We start from the raw sequence: 27940 nt of genomic DNA on the forward strand, positions 1-27940 counted from the left end.
TTTAATTTGGAACGCCTCACGGGCATTCTTAATTTCCCTTTTAAGTCCAGTTTAAGTTTCTTTGTATCCTTCTTTTCAAATGCCAGTTTTTCTTGTTTAGCAATAGGGGATCATTTAATGATCGTGGGGGGTTTCATTTATACATGCAGATTGAAAGTTGATTCTTCAAACATTGCAGCAAAAATTACACAAAAGACTTGGCCGTATTAAAGAATCAGTATGATTGGGGACAGTCACTAATATATAAAGCCCGGAGAGTACAATACATTCTAAGTATACAGTTTCCGGTTCCATTGCGTTTTGAAAGTGCATTGAGAAGCAGGCAGCAGGGTGGTTTGCTGGTGAAGAAAAAAAAACTTTTTAAATCTTCTGCTTCAGCGAATGTGAGCAAGCTGAGTGTGATCGGAGCTTAACTGCGAACGGTGGTAAGTGTGTGACTTGTGATTCAGTGACTTTGGATTCAGGGAATTTCCAAGGGAGAAATTACTGAATTGCTGTTATATTTTATTAATACTTTTTATTTATTTTTACTTATCTTTTCTGTCTGGTGCAATCACCATTAGGAATGTGCTCCACTATTGCCAATTAGAGATGAGTGACTTTGCCTTTTTTCGGGTCGAGTCGGGTTTCATGAAACCCGACTTTCGCAAAAGTCGGGTCGAACGAAATCGGCCAATTATAGGGAAAAGTCGGAGGCCGACTTAAACACGAAACCCAATACAAGTCAATGGGGAAACAAAGTCGGCAGGGAGTGGATGACAGTAAACACACCTACAGTGCCCATTTCAATGCCAAAAACATCAATTCTTATAACTGAAGCTGGGGGTTATTTGGCTAAAGTTGTGGGGGGGTTGGGCTGGCTCCAGGTTTTCATGTGCCCTGGGCCAAAGAGTGTCAGTGTGCCCCTTTAACACATACCACAACTCATGATGCTCCGATACGCCACAGAAATATAGGTATAGTACAATGACACATACTTCACTGCTTACATGACATAACTGATCTATTTTAAATTGTACAAAGCTCAAAAACAGGACAGTATATTACTCCATACAGTGTTATGGCCACCACATTGTGCGCCATACAGAATAATGGGCCCCATATATTTCCCCATACCAAATAATTAATCACATATAATGTTCCATACATTATATGATGAGCTCCACATAATGCTCCATATATAATGGGCCCCATTTGTAATGCTCCAGTGTATAATGGGCCCCTTAGATGCTGCTCCAGTGTCTGATCTGCCCCATTTACAATGCTCCAGTACATGATGGGCCTCATGGATGATGCTTCAGTGTATCATGGGCCCTAATTATGCTCCATATATAATGGGCCCCATTTGTAATGCTCCAGTGTATAATAGGCCCCTTAGATGCTGCTCCAGTGTCTGATCTGCCCCATTTACATTGCTCCAGTACATGATGGGCCCTATTTTTAATTAACCCAGGCATGGTATGTGAAAAGAGCTCCATGGAGTAATCTGAAGTGTGTGCTTCCACATCCTTCACTTTTGGTGTGGGTGAAGGACACAAGGAAAGGGGTTGCTCCTGACCAGAAGCCTGCAGTTACGACTCAGTGCTTGCATTTTTTACAACTTCAGAAGAGGAGGCGATAGAGCTGGAGGCTGTTTCAGCAATGTAAGCCACAAACAGTTCCTGATACTCAGGCTTTAAAAGCAGTCTACCTACTCCCAGAAAAGGGAGCCTTACAGGTCTACCAGAGCTACACCATGACGCTGGCTCAACACCTCCTGCCTTAGCTGCTATTGTGTTTTTGGCACTACCAGCAGATGCACCACCACCACCATCAGTACCAGGTGGCCCTCCATGCCCACATCCACGTCCTCTTCCACCATACTTCCTCATGTTTTGGAAAATGGACGCAAAATACCAGCAGATATATGGTACTGTATCAGAAGCGTACAGCTCTATACAGTCTATGGATAACAGTAAATCTCCATATATATTTCATGAGGCATACACAGACGCTCTCAGGCCCAGTATGGATTACACAAGAATATGAAAAGCTGTAAATGGGTTATGTAACACAAGCATACAGCTGTATACAGTGTTGGGGTAATCTTAAAGTTCCAAATATATTGCCGGAGTAACAGACAAACGTTTACAGGCTCATTATGGATTACACCAGAATCTAAATAGCTAAAAAGGTTACTGTATCAGAAGCGTTCTGCTGTATACAGTGTTGGCCAAATTGAAAATATCGGTATATATTTCCATAGTCACCCTCAGACGCTCACTCAGTTTGGTTTTGACCATAATAAAAAATGTTGTAAAAAAGGTCCTGGATAACAAGATAGCAAGTATATATTTTTTAGGGTACAATTGAAATCTCCGTATAAATAGTCCAATAGTCACTCTCAGACGCTTACACAGTATGGATTTGACCGTAATGCTAAATGTCGTACAAAGGTACTGTATAACAAGATACAAGCTGTATCGAGTATAGTGTAAAAATTTGTTTCTCTGATTCACCGTATACTGTATATAGAAGGCGTAACCCACACACGCTCACTCACTATGGATGATGTAGGGAAGGTGGACTGACAGACAAGCCAGCCTGTAGTGAGAAGCAGAGGTGTAGTGCAGTGTAGGTGTGAAACCGCTAAGATAAAGAGAAAGGGTGCAGTGTTTTAGCTTGCCCATTGGAGGGCAGTGGAGAGTGTATTAGTGGGACTGAATAACTGCCATTGGTCAGAAAAATTGTTAGGTGATGGTGGGCGGAGTTACCAGAACTGGAAGTATAAAAGGCTGAGGGAAGGTTCTGGAAGAGTCAGTCAGCGAAGGGAGCACAGTAAAGAGGAAGTTCTGCTGAGGAAAGAGAGACAGTGGAAAGGCTCCAGAGAGGACTGACATTTGAGGCGGTCACGGGGGGGTGGCCCAGAGGATGGTAGCCGCAGACAAAGATGGCCTGGGGTTATCATATGGACGGTGTGCTCAGACTGGTGCAGCGCTGTGGTGGTTGGGCCTAGGCCAGCCACAGTGGAAGAGCCACAGAGGACGCCACGATTATAGTTACAAAGGAAGTGAAGGTACCAGGGCCTGTGTACAGAGAAATGTGAAACAGCTGTGGTGAATTGCTGTTGTCGACAGAAGGATGGGCACTAAAAACGGACCTGTTCAATACAAACTCTGTCTCAGTCTCGTGTTTGTCTGCGGCAAGAAGAGGGTCCCCCCCACAGTTGGTTATCCTACAGATGATACCTTAATACAAATTTTTGAAACAAGGTACTGTATCAGCACATACCAGGTGTGTCCAGTCTAGGGTTAAATTTCCGTCTATAATTCCGGAGTCAGACACAGACACTCACAGGCTCACTATGTATTACACCAGAATTAAAAAAGTAGAAAAAGGGAAAGGTATTCATAGCGTACACCAGTATACAGTTTTGTGGTACTTTTAAATCTTCGTATATATTTCTATCTCAGTAAGCCAGTACTGAATCTCCACTACTGGAAACTACATGGATACAAGTATAGACGCAAAGTCGAGTGTTAGCAGAAATTTTGGAATTACTCATCGCGGGAAAACCTCCCGGTAGATGTTGCAGAGGCAATGCAGACCCTCAATTATGGTGTCTGTGGAGAAAGCGAAAAGGTTCTTTGTTAAGAAAGGATTGCTTTATCGCAGTAGCGTGGATCACATCACCGTTACTCATCTCCATCAAATTGTGATCACAGGGAGAGATGTACCCATGGTCCTCACTGCCTATCATGATGTGTCTGGTCATTTTGGAGTGCAAAAGACAGAAGTCACAGGCCGTAGGCGATTCTATTGGATTGGCATGAGGAGACATTGAAAAATGGTGGCAGGAATGTCACACGTCTGTGACATTTTGGGTCGACAGACGGGTCCTTTTTTCTGTCAGGATTGATCCCGCAGCACTGAAGACTCTTTCAGATAACACACTAGCAGCAGGGCAAGCGAGCTTCTGTAAGGCATATTGTGCCAATTCAGGCCAGGCGTCCAGTTTGGAGGCCCAATAGTCAAAGGGGAATGACCTGTGAGGGAGAACATCGATATGGGAGAAGTAGTTTGTAACCATAGTTGACAACTGCTGCCTCCTGTCACTTTTAATCGATGCAGTATTAGCAGTCGTGTGAGCGGTACTTGAGAAATCATTCCACAACATGGTCATTAAACCCCTGTCTCCAACGCCACTTCTGCTGTGTGCACCATGAACACCTCTTCCATTGTGCCCACTACGGCTCGTGGGAGAACCAGAACCGCTGCAGTGTGCTGGGAAAGCCTCAAACAAACGGTTTACCAGAGTTCCTTGTTTGCTTGCCAATATTATCTCTAGGTTTTCCTGTGGCATGATGTTGTGTAATTTGCCTTTGTAGCGTGGATCGAGGATGCTGGTCAGCCAGTAGTCGTCATCCCTCATCATTTTGGCAATGCGGGGGTCCCTTTTTAGGATCCGCAAGGCATAATCGCACATGTGGGACAATGTTCCAGGTGTCAATGATACATTGCCCGTTGTGGGTGGAGGAGCAGTTTCTGGCAAATCCACATCCCTACAGTCACGCACAAACACTGTACCTGACGTTGGAACGCCAACATTTTCTCTTGCCCCCTGAGAAACATCCTCCTGCCCAAAATAATCATCCCCCTCCTCCTCTTCTTCCTCCACCTCGTCCAGGACAGTTCCCTGACCAGACAATGGCTGACTGTCATTAAGGCTTCCCTCCTCCTCCTCCGCTGCAGACGCCTGATCCTTAATGTGCATCAAACTTTGCATGAGCAGACGCATAAGTGGGATGCTCATGCTTATGATAGTGACGTCTGCGCTTACCAGCCATGTGCATTCCTCAAAACACTGAAGGACTTTACAGAGGTCTTTCAGCTTTGACCACTGCACACCCGACAATTCCATGTCTTCCCTCAAACTGCCTTCCCATGTATCCTCCCACAAATGCATTACAGCCTGCCTCTGTTTGCACAGCCTCTCAACCATGTGCAGGGTGGAGTTCCACCTTGTTGCAACGTCTAGGATTAGGCGGTGCTTGGGGAGGTGGAGCAATCGCTGCAGCTTCTGCATACGACTGGAGTGTACGGCCGAGCGATGGATGTGCGAGCACTGTCTTTGCACCTTATGGAGCAGGGATGTTAACTCCGGATAATTATTAAGGAAGCACTGCACCACCAGGTTCAAAGTGTGAGCCAGGCAAGGTATGTGTGTGAGTTTTGCACGGGCTATGGCTGCCACAAAATTACAGCCGTTATCACTGACTAGCTTGCCTGCCTCAAGATGTAGACTGCCCAGCCATGACTGTGTTTGTCGCTGCAAGCAGTCAGCCAGTACCTCAGCGGTGTGTCTGTTGTCGCCCAAAGACATCATCTTTAACATAGCCTGCTGACACTTACCACTAGCTGTTCGATAGTGGGACACCTCGTGTGCAACACTGCCAGCTGCGGATGTAGAGCTCGTGCGACTGCGCTCTGTGGACGAGCTTTCGCTGATAGACGAGGAGGAGGAGTGAAAGCCTACAGCCAACTGTTTCCTATACCGTGGGCAAGGCAGCACTGTTCCACCGCCGCTGTCCCCAGTGGAGCCTGCATCCACCACATTAACCCAGTGCGCAGTGATGGACACGTAACGGCCCTGGCCATGCCTACTGGTCCATGCATCTGTTGCGAGGTGCACCTTTCCACTCTCTGACTGTTTTAGTGCATGGACAATGCAATCTTTCACATGCCGGTGGAGGGCAGGGATGGCTTTTCGAGAAAAGAAGTGCTGACTGGGTAGGTCATGGCGTGGGACAGCGTAGGCCATGAGGTCACGGAAAGCTTCGCTTTCAACCAAACGGTAGGGCATCATCTCTAATGAGATTAGTTTTGCAATGTAGGCGTTCGAACACAGTGTACGCGGATGAGAGGATGAGTACTTTCTTGTCCTACTCAGAGTGTCTGGTAGGGTGAGCTGGACTGGAGAGCTGCATATGGGGGAAGTAGCGGTGGACCGGATGAAGTGAGAGGGGGTTGGTGATGGTATTGGTGGTGATGGCCTAGATTCAGTGTTGTGTTGCAAAACCATTGTGATTCCCTGAGTGCTTTGGCCTTGCGATGACACCTCCACATTTAGTGCTAGTGGTGTGCTTAATGGTGGCAGTGGTCTTACAGTGGGGGTAGCGATGGAGCGTTGTTGGCTACCTTCAGTCGGAGCAGGTGCACATGTGCTACCTGAGGTTTTGTAGTCCGTCCACGCTTGCAAGTGCATGTTGATTAAATGTCTAAACATGCAACTGGTATTCAAATTTCTGAGTTGTTTACCTCGGCTAAAGGTCATTCCGCACTTCTTACAGGTAACCTTTGCCTCATCAGTAGGATTTGGGACAAAGAAGTGCCACATTGCACTCTTCCTACTATGGTAAACATTTTCTGGCCTTGCACACTGTGCTAAGTTGACCGTCTGGTCAAGCTGTCCTGAAACTCTTTTAGTTTTTGTTCCACGTTTTAGGACAGCTGCGGGCCTGCTAGATAACTGCTGCTGCGATGTCAATGCCTGCTGCGGATCCTTCTCCTTATCTGAACTATTTCCAGCACCACCCTCCTCCCCCAATGGATGCCAATCCGGGTCCAGAACTGGGTCATCCATCACCTCCTCTTCAAAGTCATCTGCACCTTCCTCTTTACCTTCCTCTGTGTCACCATGCAAGGTGATATAGTATGCGGGAATGGGCACCTTGGTTTCATCAGGGTCAGATTCTGGCTCAATAGACTGCGAGGGCAATGTAGTGCTGTGGGGCAATGTACCAGCAGAATCATCTAGCAGTGGCTGTGCATCAGTGCACTCCATGTAAGATTCATCTTGGACTGGGGAATTCAGGATTTGACTGGATAACCCAGGCATGGCATGTGAAAAGAGCTCCATAGAGTAATCTGAAGAGTGGGCTGCCGCATCCTTCACTTTTGGTGGGGGTGAAGGACACAAGGAAAGGGGATTTTTATTACCAGAACCCTGCACTGACGACTCCGTGCTTGCAGGTTTCGACTGTTCAGAAGAGGAGGCAATAGAGCTGGTGGCTGTTTCGGCATTGTACGCCAAAACCTGTTCCTGATGCTTCAGCTTTAAAAGCGGTTTTCCTACTCCAAGAAAAGGCAACCTTACAGGCCTTCTTGGGCCAGAGGATGATGCAGGGTCAACACCTCCTGCCTTAGCTGCTATTGTGCTTTTGCCAGAACTAGCCGATGCACCACCACCACCATCAGTACCAGCTGCGCCCCCTTGCCCATGTCCGCGGCCTCTTCCACCATACTTCCTCATGTTTGGGAAAATGTACCAAAAATACTAGCAGAAAGATGGTACTGTATGAGGAGCGTCCAGCTGTGTAAGGTGTATTAAACAAATTAAATAAACGTATATATTAAGTTAGTCACAGACGCTCTCACAGTATGTATTGGACCATAATCCAACAAGCAGATATACGGAACTGTATCAGAAGTGTACAGCTGTATATGATTTTTGTGCAACTAACAATCTCCGTATATGTATTTACGGAGTGTCACTCACACACGCTGACTGGGTATAAAAGTGACTGTCATGCGAACGGCAGATATACAATACTGTTGGAGAATCGGACAGCTCTATACAATGTGTATATGTAAAATTGTCAGGCTCCGTGTATTTGTATACGGACTGACACATGCTGTCTCTGTCTAGTTTTGACTGTTATCAAACAGCAGCTATAAGAAACTGTTTGAAAAACGGACAGGACTCTAAGGTGTAGGTCTGTAAAAACGGAAAAACTCCTCGGCTTTTTTCCGGAGTCACACACAGGTAGCTTCTATTTGTCCGTGCTAGAAGGCGGTACACGGTAGTTTGTGAGGAGCGTACACCGCTGTACGGTGTGTGTATGGAAAATTGTCAAGCTCCGTGTATTTGTATACGGACTGACACACGCTGTCTCTGTCTAGTTTTGACCATGATCAAACAGCAGTTATACAAAACTGTATTAAAAACGGACACGACTCTAAGGTGTAGATCTGTAAAAACGGACAAACTCCTTGGCTTTTTCTTCCAGAGTCACACCCAGATAGCTTCTATTTGTCCGTGATACCAGCCGGTACACGGTAGTGTGTGAGGAGCGTACACCGCTAGATGGTGTGTGAAAAAATGAATGCTCAGTAACTCACCAGGACAAAATAATAAAATTTGGAGTGAAAGGCATCCTAATCACCACCAGCGCTGCTGCACACAACAAAAATCCCCCCCTTCCACTGCACACTAACTGTACAGTGAAAAGCGCTATCAGCAGAAGCAGTTTTTTTTTCTTCTTCCCTGCCTAACGCTCTCCCTGTTCAGTATCAGCAGCAGCACCTCTCCCTATTGAAAGATCGGCAGAAGTAAGATGGCGGTCAGCATTCACAGCCTTTTATACCCACTGTGACGCCACACAAAGCCAGCCAATCACTTCAATGCCCTTCTCCAAGATGGTGCTGGCCGCTGCGCATGTCATCGCGTTGCCCACAGTGTGCGTCCTCCATCATTGGGTGAGAAAATGTGCTGAAAGCATCATTTGAAATGCGACTGTGGCGCACTGATTGGTGACCTCATGGCAGACCTCATGCTAGGGTCGGGTTTCGATCGGCGAAATCCGACTTTGGCGAAAGTCGGCGATTTTTGAATCTGACTGACCTGTTTCGCTCAACTCTATTGCCAATGCCATTCAGTGTACATCTTGCCACATGTATTCAATCCTGCTGTGAGGGTGCATACTGCTGTGCGAGATTTGAGCAAGTTGTGCATTTGGAAGCCCAGATACTGGATCTAAATGTGCAGCTGGCAACACTGAGATCCATAGACAACATGGAGTCTTCTGCTTACAGAGCAGACGCTCAATGGGATAGATGAGGGGAGGATGCTAGGTTGGAGCTGCAGGACAGTGAAGCAGCAAGCTGGGTGACAGTTAGAAGGCAGGGTAGAGGGAAGAGCACCAGGGAGGCTAGTCCTGATCTGGCACACCCCAATAAGTTTGCTAAGTTGTCAGATGAGGGGAGTGTCAGTACAGGGGTAGCATTGCTGCAGCAAGGCATGTCCTCTGAAAGCTGGAGGAGTGTCTGACAGTTATTGGGAAAATAGGAGAGCAGGGCAGGCCAGACAGGTGCTGGTAGTGGGGGACTCAATTATTAGGGGAACAGAGAGGGATCTCAGGTCAGCCAGGAACATCAGTGAGGCTGCGCGGAGTCCCCTGGCTGACTTGTGTTGAACTGATGAGCGTGGGAAAAAATGCAGAAACTTTCCCACACTCATTAGCTCATCTCTGGGCAGCCAGGGAGGCTGCACAGAGATGAAATAATTAATCCTGGCAGTGGTTTAGAGCGGGCTGGTCGCATTAGCACCGGTCAAGTTCTAAACAACTAAACCCCTTCTGATGGATTGCAGCGGGGTGTCACGTGCCCCATCCTGTGTGACACTGTCAGCAGGCCGGTAACTAATACAAGAGGACGTGGCACGTGTAATTGTCCAGTGTGACACGGCCCGTAGGCCGGTAACTAATACAACAAGACACAGGAGAAAGGGAAAACAGATAACAACGGTGGGCCCTGCGATAGGGAACGGGAACTTGGAGACCTCCTGCACTCCCATGAGTCAGTGTCCCTAATGCTCCTAACGTTCCCTATGCCGGTTCTGCACCATGCACCGCTCAGGAACCTGTAGCCCTGGCACACCCTACACCTATCCCTTGCTAGGGAGCTGGGTGGCGCATGCACTGGCCCCACCGCTGCACTAACACCAACATGAGGAAAAGTGACAAACAGGGAAACACTTAGCTTGCTCTGATGCACTTGCTCCTGGCAACAGAGTCCAACACCTGAGTGCATCTTCCTTCAACCGTGTCCAACACCTGGGTGCAGCTTTACAGCAACAGCGTCCAGCACTGAGTGCCGCCTTGGAGCAACAGAATCCAGCACCTGAATGCAACTGTCCAGCAACCGAGTCCAACACCTGAGTGCAGCTTACCAGTAACAGAGTCTAGCAAACTGAGTGCAGCTCTACTCCATAGCTGCCACTCCACCAAGCTTTGCAAGAATTCTTCACTGACACCATAGCTGCCACTCCACCATGCTTTACACAAACTCCTCACTGACACCATAGCTGCCACTCCAGGACTCTGAATGAGCCACCCTGGACTCTCCTCCAGCTCCCTCCTTTCTCCACCTCGCATGGTTGGAAAAGACCAACAATAATAATATCACCAACGTGAGTGAGCACAACTGACACACCTTTATTGAGTAAACACACGTCAGTGATTCCCATGCAATTACACTAACCACCACCGGGGGCAAACTAGAACTAAAAACACCAGTGCAATGATCATTCTGGCCACTGGGGCAAAACTATCTCTAAGCACAGAAAACATCAAGTGCAATGACACTTGTGGCCACCGGGGCAAAACCAAACCTGAGCAAACAGCTCAAAGAAAAAAAAGGTTACCAGTGCTTTTATCTGTCATGATCCAGCATGGATCATGACACGGGGGACATGACTGAGAAGAGGAGAGGTAAGGATATGGTTGCCTTTTTCTTTTATTTTTGTTAGAGGTTGATGGTTTATTTTTGGATTAGCAGAGGAATAAATCTTGTCAAAAACTTGGTGTCTATTTCATTAAAATAAGTTTTAATTAATGTCTGTGCGTGTTTTTTTAACCTTTTAATAGTCTAGGGTTAATAATGGAGCGGTGTCTTATTGACACCTCTCCATTATTAATCGGCTTAATGTCACTTTCCAATTGCAAGGTGACAATAACCCATTAATGTTAACCCATTAGCCACCGCTACAGGGCAATGGGAATAGAGAGGCTAAGTGCCAGAAAAGGTGCACACGCAGCAGAAAATTTCTGCTGGAAAACCTGACTCCCTTCCCAGAAACCGCACGTTTTTTTCTGCGCGTTTTCTGTGCCTTTTCTGTGTGTTTTTTGCGCAGAAAGCGCGCGGTTTTTATGTGTTTTTTTCCTGCGCGTTTTCAAAACGCATAGAAATAGCCAGAAACGCAGAAAAATCCACGAAATTAATGAGCATGCTGCATTTTTTACCGCGATGCGTTTTTTCACGGTAAAAAAAGCGCATCAATATGCACAAAAAGTGCAAAATGCATAGAAATGAATGGGAAACTTATTTTTAGCGATTTTATTGGAAAAACTGCTAAAAATACCGCTAAAAAAATGCTGTGTGTGAACACAGCCTTATAGATGCACCTTTTCTGGGGGCAGATTTTTGTAGCCGGGGGGAGGGGCAAAAACAATGGTCCATCTCAAGGCTATTAAAATCTGCCCTCACTCACCCGCGGTAGCCCATGCAATTTTTTTCAACGAATTAACCCCTTTAGTTAACACCTACATGTCCCAAATTTTAAACACAAACCCTAATCTAATTTTTAGTCAAGGACATACAAAAAAAAACATGAAATTAAATGGTTTACTGTATGTAAACCATGTGTAATTTCATGTCGGGTTTTGGAATGATTTTACAGAAGCCGGCAATTCAATTAGCGGCTAATCTGCTTTGTAGAACTTTATGAAATATATATATATATATATATATATATATATATGTGTGTGTGTGTGTCTCAATGACATGTGTATATATATATGTATTCTATGTGTCTATATCTATTCTTTTGGTTGTGTTTGAACCTGTCATCGAGCTCCATTATATGTCCATTTTGCAAGACGCCGACAAAATCTCGAGGGATGTCAGTTGGATGTCAAACAGATGGGTAGATGAGATAAAATCGCATCCTCGCATGAAAATCTGATGACAGATGGATCACTGTTCATGAAACATTTGTGAGATTGTGGTCCATCAAATTCGGACCGATTTTTTTGACGTTGTGTGTGACTCCAGCCTAACGCCTGTACTGTATGGGATTCATACCCTCTACCCCGGATCGAGGAGTCTCTGTCTGCATTGGGCAAGGCCAAATTCTTTTCCACGCTGGACCTCACCTGTGGCTACTGGCATGGGCCCATGTCTGAAAAGGATCAGGCGAAGACTGCCTTCATACTCCCCAAGAGCCTCTTTGAATTCAACCGAATGCCGTTCGGCTTGGCCAATGCTCCCGGTACGTTCCAACTGCTGATGGAAAGGTGTCTGGGCGACTTGAACTTTGAGGCCACCCTTATCAACTTGGATGACATCATTGTGTACGCCACCTCGTTTGAAGACCATTTACAGAGACTTGAGCAGGTGCTGAGCCGTCTGCAGAGGTATGGGATAAAAGTGAAACCCCAGAAGTGTTACCTGTTCCCGAACTCAGATCGAGTACTTGGGGCATATTGTTTCCGCTGAGGGAGTGAGACCATCACAAGAGAAGATTGCGGTGATCAGAGATTGGCTCACTCCAGAAAGCTTGAAGGATGTACGTGCATTCCTAGGACTAACGGGATACTACCGTCGTTTTGTGAAGAACTTTACTCGGGTGGTACAACCGTTGCTCGAACTCCTGAAGGAAGTACCCCCAAATGTGAAGGGTAGATCCATTCACTGGGAAGAAAGGCAGGAGAAGGCGTTCTGTGAGCTAAAAAAAGCACTAACCGAGGCCCCAGTACTTGCTTATGCAGACTTCTCTTTACCGTTCATTCTCCACACTGACGGCAGCTTGCACGGAATTGGAGCAGTGTTGTCGCTGGTGCGGGAAGGGAGAGATAGGGTGATCACCTATGCTAGTCAGTCCCACCATGATTCCGAGCGCAAGCCGGACAATTACAGCTCCTTCGAGCTGGAGTTGCTGGCGTTGGTGTTGGCTATGACGGAGCGATTCGCAGAATACCTGTCTGGCTCGGAGATGCTGGTACGTACCGATAATAACTAGGGATAAGCGAGTACTGAAGTATTCGGACTCGCTATACTCGTACCGAGTATACCCTAATACTCGGGTATTCGGTATGAATAGGGAGTCCAATGATAGTCAATGGAAAATGCGAGTAATTGTCTGCTGGACCCTTCAAAGCGGTCTGGGGGCTAAGGAAAACGCTAAAAAATGTGTAAATGTTAAAAATGTATGCTGTAAACAAATGTATATAACATGGGGGCACCTGGTCAGGGGCTGCATGATTGTTTTTACCCCACTGCTTCACTAGAATGTATAAACACTATTTTAAGTCCTTTGGTTTTTTGCCGGAAGAGCGGGACTCGTACGCCACTTACGCAGTGCCAGTGATATATCAGAAGGAGTACCGTAAGAGTGAGTGATGATGGAGGCAATCTACTGACACCTAAGTGTGTAAGTGGTGTAAGGAGAGCAATCTGCCCTAGGGGTAGGGGCTGTGTTATGGTTAACGCAGGAAGAAGCCACCCATCATCATCATCATCATCACAAGGGATTCACAATTATAAAACTTGGACTACTTTCCTTGTTGTGCCACTGCCCAATGTGTAGGCATGGATTTAGTGTCTTCCAAACATTAGCCCTAGGGGCTGTATCATGGTTGATGAAGGAAGCAAGGCAGGTCTGAAGGGCCAAACAATTATGATGAAGCTAGGAGTCGGACTACTAGCATAGAGGTGGCCATGCCCAGTGTCCACGCATAGCAATAGTGTCTACAAAAATTAGCCCATGGGGCTGTATCATAGTTCATGCAGGAAGCAAGCCAGGTCTGAAGGGCCAAACAATTATGATGAAGCTAGGAGTCGGACTACAGCATTGAGGTGACCATGCCCAGTGTCCAGGCATAGCAATAGTGTCTCCAAAAATTAGCCCAAGGGGCATGATAGCATGGTTGATGAAGGAAGAAGGGTCTCTCTCTCATCACAAGTGCCTCTGATGGGAAATATTAATTAACGTAACATTGTTTTTAGCTTATTGACCATGAGGTACATGTGTCAGAAGCAGGTTTTGAAAACATGTGTAAGAAGAAGAAAAAGGGCATGTATGGGAAGGGAATGGGATGGATGTGATCACCAATTTTTAAAAAAAAACGTGTTGGGTGACTTTAGGTTTTGATTCTGTCATCTGGAGGGCTTAAATACTGTTGCGAAATCCAGTCCTTGTTAAATTTTATCAGAGTCAGCCTGTCTGCATTCTCTGTTGTCAACCGTGTGCGTGTATCTGTGATGATTGCCCCAGCGGTACTGAAAACACGCTCTGACATCACACTAGCAGCAGGGCAGGCCAGCACCTCCAAGGCATAGAAGGAGAGGTCGGGCCAACTATGCAGCTTGGATACCCAGTAATTAAACGGTACAGAAGCGTCAGGAAGGGCACAGGTATGGTCACTTAGATAGTCGTTGACCATCTTGTTCAACTTCTCCCTCCTTGACATTGCTACTGTTGCAGCTAGTCCTTGGTGATTAGCCAGTTTATTGAAGATGCCCCAGTTTGTGGACATTTTATCACCACCTCTTTTGGACCTGCTTGGCGTATCTCTCCCCAATAATGCATGCTATTGCACAGAGCTGGTATCTCTGCTAGCAGTGGTGTCTGAGGGTGCTGTTGCCATCAAATATCGACAACGACCTTCTTAAAGGATTCCATTGTGAAACCCCTTGGTGACTGCAACAGTAGCGAAAGAAATTTGTCCTTGTACCATGGGTCTAGAAAGGTGGCCAACCAGTATAGGTTGCTATTGAAAATGTGGATTACGCGAGGGTCTTGGCACAGACAGTCAGATATGAAGTGAGCCATGTGTGCCAAGCTGCAAAGAGGCAAATGTTCTGTGACCCCTGAAAGAGGAACAATACTCATCCTCTCCTCACACTGACTCTCCTCCTCCACCTCCTCCTCTTCAGCCCACCTATGCTGGACAGACATGAAGCTGGGGTTCGGATTCCCCTCTGTAGCATGAGGTGTCCCCTCGGTACCACTGAAAAAGAAGTCCTCTCCCTCCTCATTTTCATCATCCTCTTCATCCCCCAATGTTACCTGATGATATTGGCTGGGCTGGGTAGGATCACCCATTGTGAGATTTTGCTCCATACCAGCTGCTGGGCACGCAAAGATTCCACTTTTTGATTCTGCAGCGATTTTTTTCAGCAGACATAGCATAGGGATGGTTACGCTGATAATAGCCTGATCACCGCTCACAAGCTTGGTGCAGTACTCAAAGTTATCAAGCACCTCACAAATATCAGCGATCCACACATACTCGACAGTTGTTATGTGTCTTGGCTGAGTCTCAGTGTGATGGGCATGCTTAAGCTGCAATTCAGAAAGTGCCCCCTGCTGCTCACTTACCCTTGCCAACATAAAATATGTTGAGTTCCACCGTGTTGGCAGGTTGCGAATCAGTCTGTGGTTTGGCAAATTAAATTGCTTTTGAAGTGCTGCAAGACCGACAACAGCGCTTGGGGAGTGGCGGAAATGGGCACAAATACGGTGCACCTTCTCAAGTAGGTATGGCAAGTCAGGGTATGTTTTTATAAATTTCTGCACCACCAGGTTCAGCACGTGAGCCAAGCATGGCACGTGTAACAGCTTCCCGAGCTTTAAAGCCCATTGTCACAGACAACCAGACCAGGTTGGAGTTGCAGTGGGGAGAGCCACTGATCGGTCTGTTTTATTCCTTGCCACAGCTCTGCTGCAGTGTGTGGTGTTTCATCTAAGCAGATCAGCTTCAGCAGAGCGTTTTGCCACTTTGCCGATGCGCTGCTGCACAGCTCCCAACTTGAGAGTGATGTGGAGGGTAATTCAGCATAGGATGATGAGGCGGAGGAGGAGGAAGAGGGGAGACTGGACATATATGATGAGGCGTGTGAGCAGGCTTTAGATTGTTTAAGACGTGCTGGTGTAACGCGGGGACAGCACAGCGGGAAAAATAGTGCCGGCTGGGAACTGAGTATCGTGGGGCAGCCACAGCCAAAAGATCACGGAAAGACTGTGTCCCCACAAGCCTAAACAGCAACATCTCCACGGCTAGCAACTTGGCAATGTGCGCATTCAGTATTTGTGCTTGTGGGTGCGTGGCTTGGTACTTAGGCCTCCTTTCATACATCTGGGGCATGGACAATTGGACGCTTTCCTGGGACAAACAAGTGGATGAGCTTGTTGTGGCCTGTGTCTGTGCAACCGCAGCTTGTGAGCAAGAGGTATGATGATCACCTGCTTCCTTCCCAGCAGATTGGTGAGGCCGTATCACAGGCGACATGGCAGTGGTTTGACCCGCAGTTGCAGACACTGATTTGGTGCCCTGTTGTTCAGCCCACCGACTAGGGTGCTTGGCTGCCATATGTTTCCGCATACTGGTGGTGCTTTGGTTGCCTTTGCCCTGGTCTCTGCTCAGCTTCCTATGGCAGATGCTACAGATGACAACATTTGGTTCAGAAGGACTATCGGAAAAAAATTTCCAGACAGCGGCTGAACGCACCCTTGCCTTGACTTGGGGCACAGAGGGATTGCTCTTGGCAACAGTTGACACACTTCGCACTCTGCTCAAACCAGTAGCCCTTAGTGCCTTTGTTGGTACTACGTATGCACCTTCATCCTCTGTGCTGGCTATGCGTGCCAACGGTCCAGGTCGGATCGATGGCCTCATCATCGACCACCTCGTCATCCTCCTTCCGTGTTGATATTGGCAACTGGACAGATGGCAACTGTGTGTCATCACCATCATCCTCCACCTCTTCACCCCGTATATCACGTGGATGAAAGTGGCTTTCTTCTGGACGTGGGGTTTCAAATATTTGGCCATCTTCAAGAAACGATACCCCCTCACGTTCCTCTTCAATGTCGCACAGTGAGAGGCCAGAGGCAACAAAAGAAAATGGACCAAACAGATCCTTGGAGTGACCAAGGTTGGGGTCAAATGTTTCCTGTGACTCCTGACCGGGTGATGAACTAGGAACAGGTTGAGAATAGGATGACGCAGCGTTATCTGTATGGACAGTAGATTGTTTTGTCATGAACGATGGGGTGCTGCTAGAACATTTCGTGGAGGCCTTGTCAGCCATCCAAGACAGTATCTGCACTTGTTCTTCTGACTTCCAGGCCCGTTTATGCTCCAGACCGGGAAATTTTGCCAGGAGACTAGATGCATCAACATTTTTCAATCTCCCAGACTCTGTGCCTTTTTGGGCACCAACTACCCCACGTCCACGTCCCTGTCCCTTCACAACAGCCTTTTTAGGAATTTGGGATTTTTCTGTCATAGTTGCAGATGTTCAGATGCAGATATTGAGGAACAAGGAGCAGTTAGTGCTTTGTGGAAGGTAGCACTACAGCCTAGTATTGCTTTGTGTTTTACAAACAGCACCGCAGCAGTAGAAAAAAAATTGCCCTGAGGTCTAAGGTGAGATTACGCACCCCAGGAACCACACAAGACAGCGGTGCTGCCACTAAAAAATTGCCCAGAGGTTTAAGGCAAGCATACGCACCCCAGACACCACACAAGACAGTGGTGCTGTCTGCGTGTCGGTTGTGCAGTACCGTGCGTGTGTACTATTTGCTGTTATTATGTGAACGCAGCACGGCAGCAGCACAAAAAATGCCCTGAGGTTTAAAACAAGAATACGCACCCCAGACACCACACAAGACAGTGGTGCTGGCTGCGTGTCAGTTGTGCAGTACCGTGCGTGCTATTTGCTGTGAATGCAGCAGCACAAGAAACCTGCCCTGCAGGGGTAAATGTGACCTAAAAAAAAAAAAGCTGGGAAAATGGTCACTACTCGGTCCCTGACCTTATACTTTCAGCTCTGAAAAGAGCTTTTGGGTTTCACAGAGGATTTCTGGCTGATTTGAACCAAAAAACACAACTCTCTCTAGCAGCGGTTAACATTCTCCCTACACTAGCTGTGTTCTGCATGCAATGTGCAGAAAATGGTGGCGCAGGCAGGGCTTAGTGCCAGGCTATGATTGATGACTCATAGGAAGCTGGATGGCCAGCCAATCATAGCAATGCCACCCACAACCAAGAAGGGTGCGGCATTACTGTGATTGGCAACTGCTGGGTGGGAGAACCGAATAGTGAGGCGAGTAGTGAAATACTCCCTTTGGTTCGAGTACCGAATACCCACAAATATGCTCGCTCATCCCTAATAATAACCCATTGGCGCACCTGGATAATGCCAAGCTAAGCGCCTTAGTACAACGTTGGGTGGCCATGATGGCAAAGTTCCGGTACCGAATTGCCTATAGGAGAGGAGCAGAGAACACACACGCGCCCTATCTAGAGCAAAACATGCACCTCCGGGAAAGAGTAGGGATGAATTTCTGGAGGGGGGGTTCCCCAATTTCAAATGATCGCTGGGACAGAGGCAGCCACGCTGGACCAGATACAAACCCTTCGCCATGGAGGAGTATTGGGAAGATCTTGGGATGAGTGGGTCCAATTACAGATCAGAATCGTGAACTCGCTTTGTTTAGGCACTGGGTGATGGTGTGGGAGCTGCCTAGTCCAGAGCAGCAAAGTGCTTTGACCCCAGAAGCGTTGAAGATCTTCCGGCAGTGGGAGCGGCTGCAGATGAGAAATGGACTGCTATACCAGAAGGTGCAACTCCGCGAAGAACTGGGAGCATTCTGGCAGGTGGTGATACCGGAAACAGTGCTACCTACGCTGGCTACTGAAGCTCATGAGAGGGGGGCTCACTTCGGCCTTGAGAAAATGTTTCAGTGGCTCCAATGGTTCATTTGCCATCCACAATTGAGAGTGGCGGTCAAAGAGGCTTATAGGCTCTGTTGGGCCTGTGAGTTGGCCAAGTCCCCCTGAACAGCGAGCTCCTGTGCAGATGATAGTAACCTCCGCTCCCCTGGAACTATTGACTGTTGATTATTTGACAGTTGGGCCAGACCATCAGGGATATGACCATTGCCTAGTGATGGTAGACCATTTCACAAAATTTGCGTGGTGACGCCCACCCGAGATCAGACAGCTGAGACAGCTGCGTTTGCTATCAGCAAACACTTCATTCAGGTGTACGGGTGACCACAGTGGATCTATTCAGATCAGGGAGCATGTTTCTTGGGCAAAGTGAAGGATGAATTGCAACAGATCTACCTGTTCCACAGGTCACATACCACACCATATCATCCTCAGTGAAATGAGGCCTGCGAATGATTCAACCGTACCCTGATTCAGATGTTAAGGACTCTGGAAGATGATCGAAAGGCCAGGTGGCCAGAATACATCTCTGAACTTGTGTGGATCTATAACAATCGAGTCCATCAAACCACCGGCCACACGCCTTACTCCTTGTTGTTCGACAGAGCAGGGAGACACATCATGGAGCTGGAACAGGGGAGGACTACCCACCGAAGGGGTTGTCTACCTGGGTCCGAGAACATCATCACCGGCTACAGACCTTGCACCTTCTGGTGCTGACCTGGCTTCGGAAGCTGGAACATGTAGAGAAACTTCCTCTCCGGGGGACAGATCTTCAGGTGGGTGATGGAGTGTTGGTGCGGGTAAACATCCCCGTGACAAGTTGGAAAACCGACAGGAGAGTAGGCCATACAGAGTGAAGCATCGAGTTGGTGTGGAAGGACCTGTGTATGAAGTTTTTCCAGAAGGAGAAGAGAATGCGCCCACCAGAGTGGTCCATAGGAATATCCTCTGGCCATGCCTCTCTGAAGACCCATGCAGAGGGAAGAAGCTCCCAAAGTTTCTGAAGAAGTGCCTCTTGTGATTGTGGAGGAAGAAGGTCCCGAACAACCATCTGAAAGTACGATCGCGGGTCAAGGTCCTGAGACTCCTGGAGAAAACGTTACGGCGAATTAAGATTCGGTCTTGCCTCGACCAGAAGACTCCACTCTTCCTTCCAATCCACGTCGCTCCGAACAAACAATGGCCGGCCAGCCCCCCATTTGGTACAATCAAGACCAATTCATTTGGCGGCAAACAGCTGAAACCGTAGATTAACTCCCTAGTTGTCTTCCAGATTTCTCGCCCGTGGAATGATGAGTGAAAAGAGTGGAGGGGTGTAAGAAGGTGAGACAGGGCAGAGTCAGCGGTGTGTAGTGCCTTTTAAGGCCGGAACTATCGAGGCTGTCACCACTGCTAGCGGGGAAGATTTCCTCTGGGAGGGAGAGACCATCAGGACAGACAGCAGGGGGCATGGGGTACTTAAGGGGGCCTGAGCTCGGGAACGGGTCAGACTTGGTGGGAAGGCGACAGGAGACAGTTGACTCCCTCTCCGCAGCTCCTACCGATGAGTTTCCAGGCCTTCGTGTGCTGACTTGGAAATTACCCCTGACGCTATTGAGTTACAGTGCCTTGCGAAAGTATTCGGCCCCCTGGAACTTCTCAACATTTTCCCACATATCATGCTTCAAACATAAAGATACCAAATGTAAATTTTTGGTGAAGAATCAACAACAAGTGGGACACAATTGTGAAGTTGAATGAAACTTATTGGTTATTTTAAATTTGTGTGGAAATTCAAAAACTGAAAAGTGGGGCATGCAATATTATTCGGCCCCTTTAACTTAATACTTTGTTGCACCACCTTTTGCTGCGATTACAGCTGCAAGTCGCTTGGGGTACATCTCTATCAGTTTTGTACATCGACAGACTGAAATTCTTGCCAATTCTTCCTTGGCAAACAGATCGAGCTCAGTGAGTATTAATGGAGATCGTTTGTGAACAGCAGTTTTCAGCTCTTTCCACAGATTCTCGATTGGATTCAGGTCTGGACTTGAATCCGATCGAGCAAAAGGTGGCACAACAAAGTATTAAGTTAAGGGGTTGAATAATATTGCACTCCCCACTTTTCAGTTTTTTAATTTCCACAAGAATTTAAAATAACCAATACATTTCGTTCAACTTCACAATTGTGTTTCACCACTGGCTGACACAGACAGAAAAGCGCCCCTGTGCAAGAACAATACATGGGCCCTTTGCAGCCCAATATCTCCTAAAAATGCAAAATTGCACCTGCTTTGAAGATATAAATGGGCCCCCTTAGCTTTTGGGACCCTGTGTGGCTGCACAGGTTGCACCAATGATATGTCCGCCCCTGTGTTCCACTTGGTGTTGATTCTTCACCAAAATTTACATTTGGTATCTTTATGTTTGAAGCATGATATGTGGGAAAAGGTTGAAAAGTTGCAGGGGGCCGAATACTTTCGCAAGGCACTGTACCATCTGCTTCCAAACCACTGAATACCTCTGCTTCACCCGAAATACCATTACAACAGCCTAGAGACTACTCCGAGAGACTGCAGATTGTGTGGCTAGTGCACGTGCTTGCGACCCATGCTCGGCGCCATTCCTGGGACATTCATGCAAAGGACTGTTTCCACGTTCCAGCATACTAACGACAAAGAGGACTGAATCCTTCAGCACTGTCGGGTGGCAGTGTTACTCGTTTCTTCGGAGCAGAGCCAGAGACTTTGTGTATCGTTTGAGATGCCGCCGGGAGATATTCCAGCCTTCCCCCTGTCAGAATTTCAGCCGATAAGTGTCCCGTATATCTTATATATTCTCTTTGTCATTGTCTTTACCTCCCTGTGAGGAGTATTACTGTTGTTGATTGTTTAGTAAACACTTGCTAAAACTTTCTCTGTTTCCGGTTACTCACTGCATCAAATGAACTGCTTTCTCCTTTTAAAAGTCACTGAAAAAGACCTGGGTGTATGGGTGGACGACAAACTCACATTTTGTGGCCAGTGTCAGGCAGCTGCTGCAAAGGCAAATAAAATAATGGGATGCATTAAAAGAGGCATAGATGCTCATGAGGAGAACATAATTTTACCTCTATATAAGTCACTAGTGCGACCACACTTAGAATACTGTGTACAGTTCTGGACTCCGGTGTATAAGAAAGACATAGCTGAACTGGAGCGGGTGCAGAGAAGAGCGACCAAGGTTATTAGGGAATTAGGGGGGTCTGCAATGCCAAGACAGGTTATTACACTTGGGGTTATTTAGTTTGGAGAATCGAAGGCTTAGGGGTGACCTTATTACAATGTATAAATATATGAGGGGACAGTACAAAGACCTTTCTAATGATCTTTTTACTCTTAGACCTGTGACGGGGACAAGGGGGCATCCTCTACATCTGGAGGAAAGAAGGTTTAAGCATACTCACAGACGCGGATTCTTTACTGTAAGAGCAGTGAGACTATGGAACTCTCTGCCATATGATGTTGCAATGAGTGATTCCCTACTAAAATTTAAGAAGGGACTGGATGCCTTTCTTGAAAAGTATAATATTACAGGGTATATACACTAGTTTCCTTAATATTACGTTGATCCAGGGAGCTAGTCTGATTGCCGTATGTGGAGTCGGGAAGGAATTTTTTTCCCCAATGTGAAGCTTACTGTTTGCCACATGGGTTTTTTTTGCCTTCCTCTGCATCAACATGTTAGGGCAGGTTAGGATAGGATATGGGTTCAACTAGATGGACTTCCAAAAAGTCCAATTTTTGTGTACGAGAGCTAACAGTGGTTAGCACTTGTACCTGGGTTCGTCTATGGAGCCATACTCATGGTCATGATTTTTTGTGGACCAAGTTGTCCTTGGAAAATCACAGAGACAAGCTTTATATTGAGCCAAGCGTCAGACCAAAATCGGCAATGCAATTTTATGGATGACATCAGAGTGCGATCCGATTTTTGCAGACTGTCAGAGAGAAGGAGGCGAAACTTTTCTTTTTCTTATCTCAACGAATGAGAAAAACTGATGAATCTCGGCCCAAACTTCAATCAAATGCTGATCAAACTTATCAGAGTCTGATCAATCTCTAATCAAAATAATTGGTCCGATTTTCTCATACATAAAAAAATGACGTCTAAATGATGCCTTCTTAGGGAAAGAAGCGGCGTGGACGCTGACGTACTGTCCTTGGCTGCAAGTGACTTATATGCGCTGACCTCAATCCCCAAAAAGAATATATTTTTTGCACATACATTTAAGAAATAAAAGAAAGAAACTTCAATACGTTTCTGTTTTATTATTTATTATCTTGATGTCATTATTGTTTTTTTCTAAGCTAACATTTTATCTGGTAAGAAACCAGCCCGTTCAGCAAAGATGTGATCTCACAGAGATTGGAGAGCTTGTGATTTCTGGGATATTTATGGCTTCTGAAGCGTGAACTCTGGTGCCCTCTACTGTTAATAAATAAACATTTCACCTAAAGATCTTGAGAGGCCTATAAGACAGGTGTTGTATATTTGTAAGGACCAACACCAATCATTTACAGAGTTTACTGTGATGTCTGCCTGTACAGAGCTAGAAATAAATTGCCTAAAATAATGAGTGGCCATTGTGTAATATAGGCTGTAGGATTTAGAACATAATTGGTGACGTATTGGAGTAAATGTTATCAGGTTTAAAACTGGGGTATGTGTTGCTGGTAATTGGTGCAACATTGATTAATATATGTAAAAGGAGACATATCTTGTAATTAATGGCTGTTGAAATTCTCCTTAGCGATCTGCAAGGTGGAAATACGAGCTGTAATCTTTTGGAAATGTTACAAGAGACGATTAAATGTGATAAATTTGTAGCATCACAATTGAGACAGGAAAGATGTATATCTTTATACCGTGTTAGCCAGTAGATAGAAAAATATTCAGAATTGAGAGTCCTCAGTGGTTGATTCCTTTTAATGGCTAACTGAAAAGATGGTAACACATTGCAAGCTTTCGAGACTACTCAGGTCTCTTCATCAACTGGGGGTCTGTATGTGGGGGAGACAGGGCAAAAGCTTAGAACAAGGATGAATGCTCATCGTCACACAATAAGAGAAAAAAGATTGGATCTACCTGTGCCAAAACATTTCTGTATCCCTGATCACAGCAACGTGGATATGAAATTACTGGTATTGAAAGGTAACTTCACATCTCAGAGAGAGAGACGAGTTTGGGAGTACAAATTTATGACGACCTTTGACACTCTCGGTGCTGGAATGAATGTGTCGCATGGATTTATGTCTTTTTACATCTATTAGGCTACTTTCACACATCAGGTTTTCGGCGTCAGGCGCGATCCGGCGTCGTGCCGGAAAGCCGGATCCGGCAAATGTTTTGTAAAACCGGATGTGACGGATCCGGTTTTCTGCCGGATCCGTCTTTTTCTTGACAGACAAAACCGGATCCGTCTCATCCGGTTCATCCGTTTTTCTATCCGTTTTTCGACGGATTACGCCGGATCCGGTTTTTAAAATTGACCCTTGTGGCTACTGAGCATGCTCAGACCAAAAAAACCGGATCCGACCACCGGATCCGGCTTTCGCCGGATCCGGCGCATTGCGGCGCTCATAGGCTTCCATTGTGTGAAAAAGCCGGACGCGCCGGATCCGGCGTGTCCGGCTTTTTCGCCGGAGACAAAAAACGTTACAGTAGACATTTTTTCCAGACGCCGGATCCGGACACATTGCCGGATCCGGCGAAAACCGGATGAAACGCATGGCCATCCGGCACGATCCGGCGCAAATGCAAGTCAATGGGGGGGGAAACCGGATCCGGCATTGCATTTCGCCGGATCCGGTTTCTGTCAAAAGCGCCGGATCGCGCCTGAAGGCGAAAACCTGATGTGTGAAAGAGGCCTAAAGGAATTTCCTTTTAAAACCTTGTGGGGGCATCACAACACAAAACTAGACCCCAATCAGAGGACCATAAAACATCCAGACTCCTTATCTATGAACTGGTCCAATGTTTATATTTATGCTTCTCCCTCTCCCATATTGATAGTTCTGCTTCATGTCACTTGTCTTATCTATTGCATTTTTTCTAGGCTGTATTGTGCATAAATATGTGACTTCAGATTTTGTATTAGTCAATGACTGATGAAGAGACCTGAGTAGTCTGGAAAGCTTGCAATTTGTTACCATATTTTCAGTTAGCCATTAAAAGGTATCAACTACTGAGGACTCTCAATTCTGAATATTTTTCTAGCATCACAATTAAAACTGAATTTTGCATTCGGATGACGAAAAGCGTTTTTTATCATCTCCTAGATAAATACTAGTTCAGTGGGAATCTGACAACTCGGAACCAACCAATAATGGCCAGAAAAGTGACCCCCATGCTGCAATCCCCCCATGGCCAAGACAGTGGTTAGGAGCAGTGTGAATTAGCTGGAGGACAGTGGTTAATAGCAGTGATGAGCAAGCACTAAAATGCTCGGGTCGAGCAAATTGGAATGCTCGGGTACTCGGACAGAACAACGAGCCCAATGTAAGTCTATGGGAAACTCGAGCATTTTTACTGCAGTCCCCCGTAGGGGGTCTTTAGAGGGACTATACATTACGGAAATGGATGGGAACAGTGTTCAAATGACATGGAAACAGCATGGGGAAGACCCCTGCAAGCAATCCTGACTCCCAGGTCACGGCTGTGAACAATGTTGTCAGAGTCTTACGCCACTTTTACAGATTCACAATAAAACATACAAAAACGAAACAAAAATGGATTTTCCTGGGAAATATGTTAAGGAACATCCTTTCCAGGGTAATGACTTGTATATAAGACAAAATAAATAACCAAAAACACACGTAGCGTTTTTTATGCGTTTTTGAACTTTAGGGCCCATGCTCACTTGCGATGAAATCGGACTAATTCAATCTGAGAAAAAATCGGATTGAATTCGTACCAATGTTAATCTATGATTGTGTTCTCATCAGTGGTTTTTTTTTCCAGCTCGGATCAAGATCGGGCTGGAGAAAAAATTGCAGCGTGCTGCGATTGTGATCGCAAATCGGATCGCAATAGAAGTCAATGGGTGCGATAAAAAAATCGGACAGCACTCGGACCATGCAAGTGCTGTCCGATTTATACGCACTGGTGTCCTTTAAAAAGCCGGCAATCCATATGCGGCTATACAATATAATCACACTGACAGCTCAGAAAAGAATAGATAGAAGCGATATATGTACATAGAATACATACTGTAGATATATACATGTCAGTGACACAAACACGTATATATGTATTTATAATAGATTATAAGGGGAGGCTGCGCAGAGATGAACTTATTCATTGTAGCAGTGGTTTACAGCGGGGCTGGTCACATTAGCACTGGTCCCGTTGTAAACCAGTTAACCCCTTCTGATGGATTGCAGCGGGGGACCTGACTGACCAGCAGAGAGGTAAGTATATTGTTGCTTTATGGATTAGCAGAGGAATAAATATGGTCAAAAACTTGGTGTCTTTATTTCATTAATAGAATTTTTAATTAATGTTTGTGTGTGTTTTTTTAACCCTTTACTAGTCTAGGGTTAATAATGGAGAGGTGTCTTATTGACACCTCTCCATTATTAATCCGGCTTAATGTCACCTTCCAATAGCAAGGTGACATTAACCCATTAATAGTAACCCATTAGCCACCGCTAAAGGCAATGGGAATGGAGAGGCTAAGTGCCAGAAAAGGCGCATCTTATAGATGCGCCTTTTTCTGGGGTGCCGGGGGGGCAGATTTTTGTAGCCGGGGGGGGCAAAATCAATGGTCCCTCTCAAGGCTATTAATATCTGCCCTCATTCACTGGCTTTCCCTCTCTGGTTGCGATTTTACCGATTTTTTTCCCCCAAAGAATTAACCCCTTAATTTAACACCTACATGTCCAAAATTTTCCACACATGCCCTAATCTAATTATTACTCAAAAACATATAAAAAACTAAATGAAATAAAATGGTTTACTGTATGTAAAACATGTCTCATATCCTGTCGGCTTTTGCATTTATTTTACAAAAGCCGACAAATGAATTAACAGCTGTTCTGCTATCTATATCTCTCTCAAATATCTAATACATAATGCTCAATGTGGGTGTGTATGTATGTATGTATGCATGTATGTCCGGGATTGGCATCCGCACCGTCGCAGCTACAGCCACAAAATTTGGCACAGTCACACATCTGGACCCCGAGAGCGTCATAGGCTATGTTGTGAGGCAAAATTTTAACCCCGAGCGTTCCAATTCACAAAACAATTTTGCCCCTATCTACATAATGGGGAAAAAGTGTATGTATGTATTGGCATCCGCACCGTCGCAGCTACAGCCACAAAATTTTGCAAAGTCACACGTCTGGACCCCGAGAGCGTCATAGGCTATGTTGTGAGGCAATTCACCAAACAATTTTGCCCCTATCTACATAATGGGGAAAAAGTGAAAGGAAAAGTGTTGGAGGCAAATTGACAGCTGCCAGATGTGAACAAGGGGGACTTAAAGAATGAGAGTGATGGCACCAAACCGTATATGCCGTACAGTTGCTAAGGTGGGGCCCTGACATGAGATACTCACCACACACGGGGATATGAACACACACAAAATGTGCCACACACTACCACATGCTTCAACACATATACCACCCTCAGCATACATTTCACCACACATACACACAAATTTGGGGGAAAAAAGTGAGTCTTACAAAGCGAAAAGTACGGTATATATATATATATATATATGTGTGTGTGTGTGTGGCATATATCTATCTATCTATATATATATACACTCACTGGCCACTTTATTAGGTACACCATGCTAGTAAGGGGTTGGACCCCCTTTTGCCTTCAGAACTGCCTCAATTCTTCGTGGCAGAGATTCAACAAGGTGCTGGAAGCATTCCTCAGAGATTTTGGACCATATTGACATGATGGCATCACACAGTTGGCGCAGATTTGTCGGCTGCACATCCCTGATGCGAATCTCCCGTTCCACCACATCCCAAAGATGCTCTATTGGATTGAGATCTGGTGACTGAGGAGGCCATTTGAGTACAGTGAACTCATTGTCATGTTCAAGAAACCAATCTGAGATGATTCGAGCTTTATGACATGGCGCATTATCCTGCTGAAAGTAGCCATCAGATGTTGGGTACATTGTGGTCATAAAGGGATGGACATGGTCAGCAACAATACTCAGGTAGGCTGTGGTGTTGCAACGATGCTCAATTGGTACCAAGGGGCCCAAAGAGTGCCCAGAAAAAATTCCCCACACCATGACACCACCACCACCAGCCTGAACCGTTGATACAAGGCAGGATGGATCCATGCTTTCATGTTGTTTACGCCAAATTCTGACCCTACTATCCGAATGTCGC

The 27940-nt window shown here is 46.1% G+C and overlaps 1 protein-coding gene across 2 annotated transcripts in view; it reads right to left on the reverse strand.

The window, feature by feature from the left end:
* The window catches only part of RNF180 (ring finger protein 180), a 244887-nt gene that overhangs the window by 83768 nt on the left and 133179 nt on the right, over positions 1-27940 (reverse strand). The window lies entirely within an intron of this gene.

This window comes from Dendrobates tinctorius, unplaced genomic scaffold (genome assembly GCF_039654945.1).
Source record: "Dendrobates tinctorius isolate UK_male_01 unplaced genomic scaffold, ASM3965494v1 ptg000083l, whole genome shotgun sequence".
Lineage (NCBI taxonomy): Eukaryota > Metazoa > Chordata > Amphibia > Anura > Dendrobatidae > Dendrobates > Dendrobates tinctorius.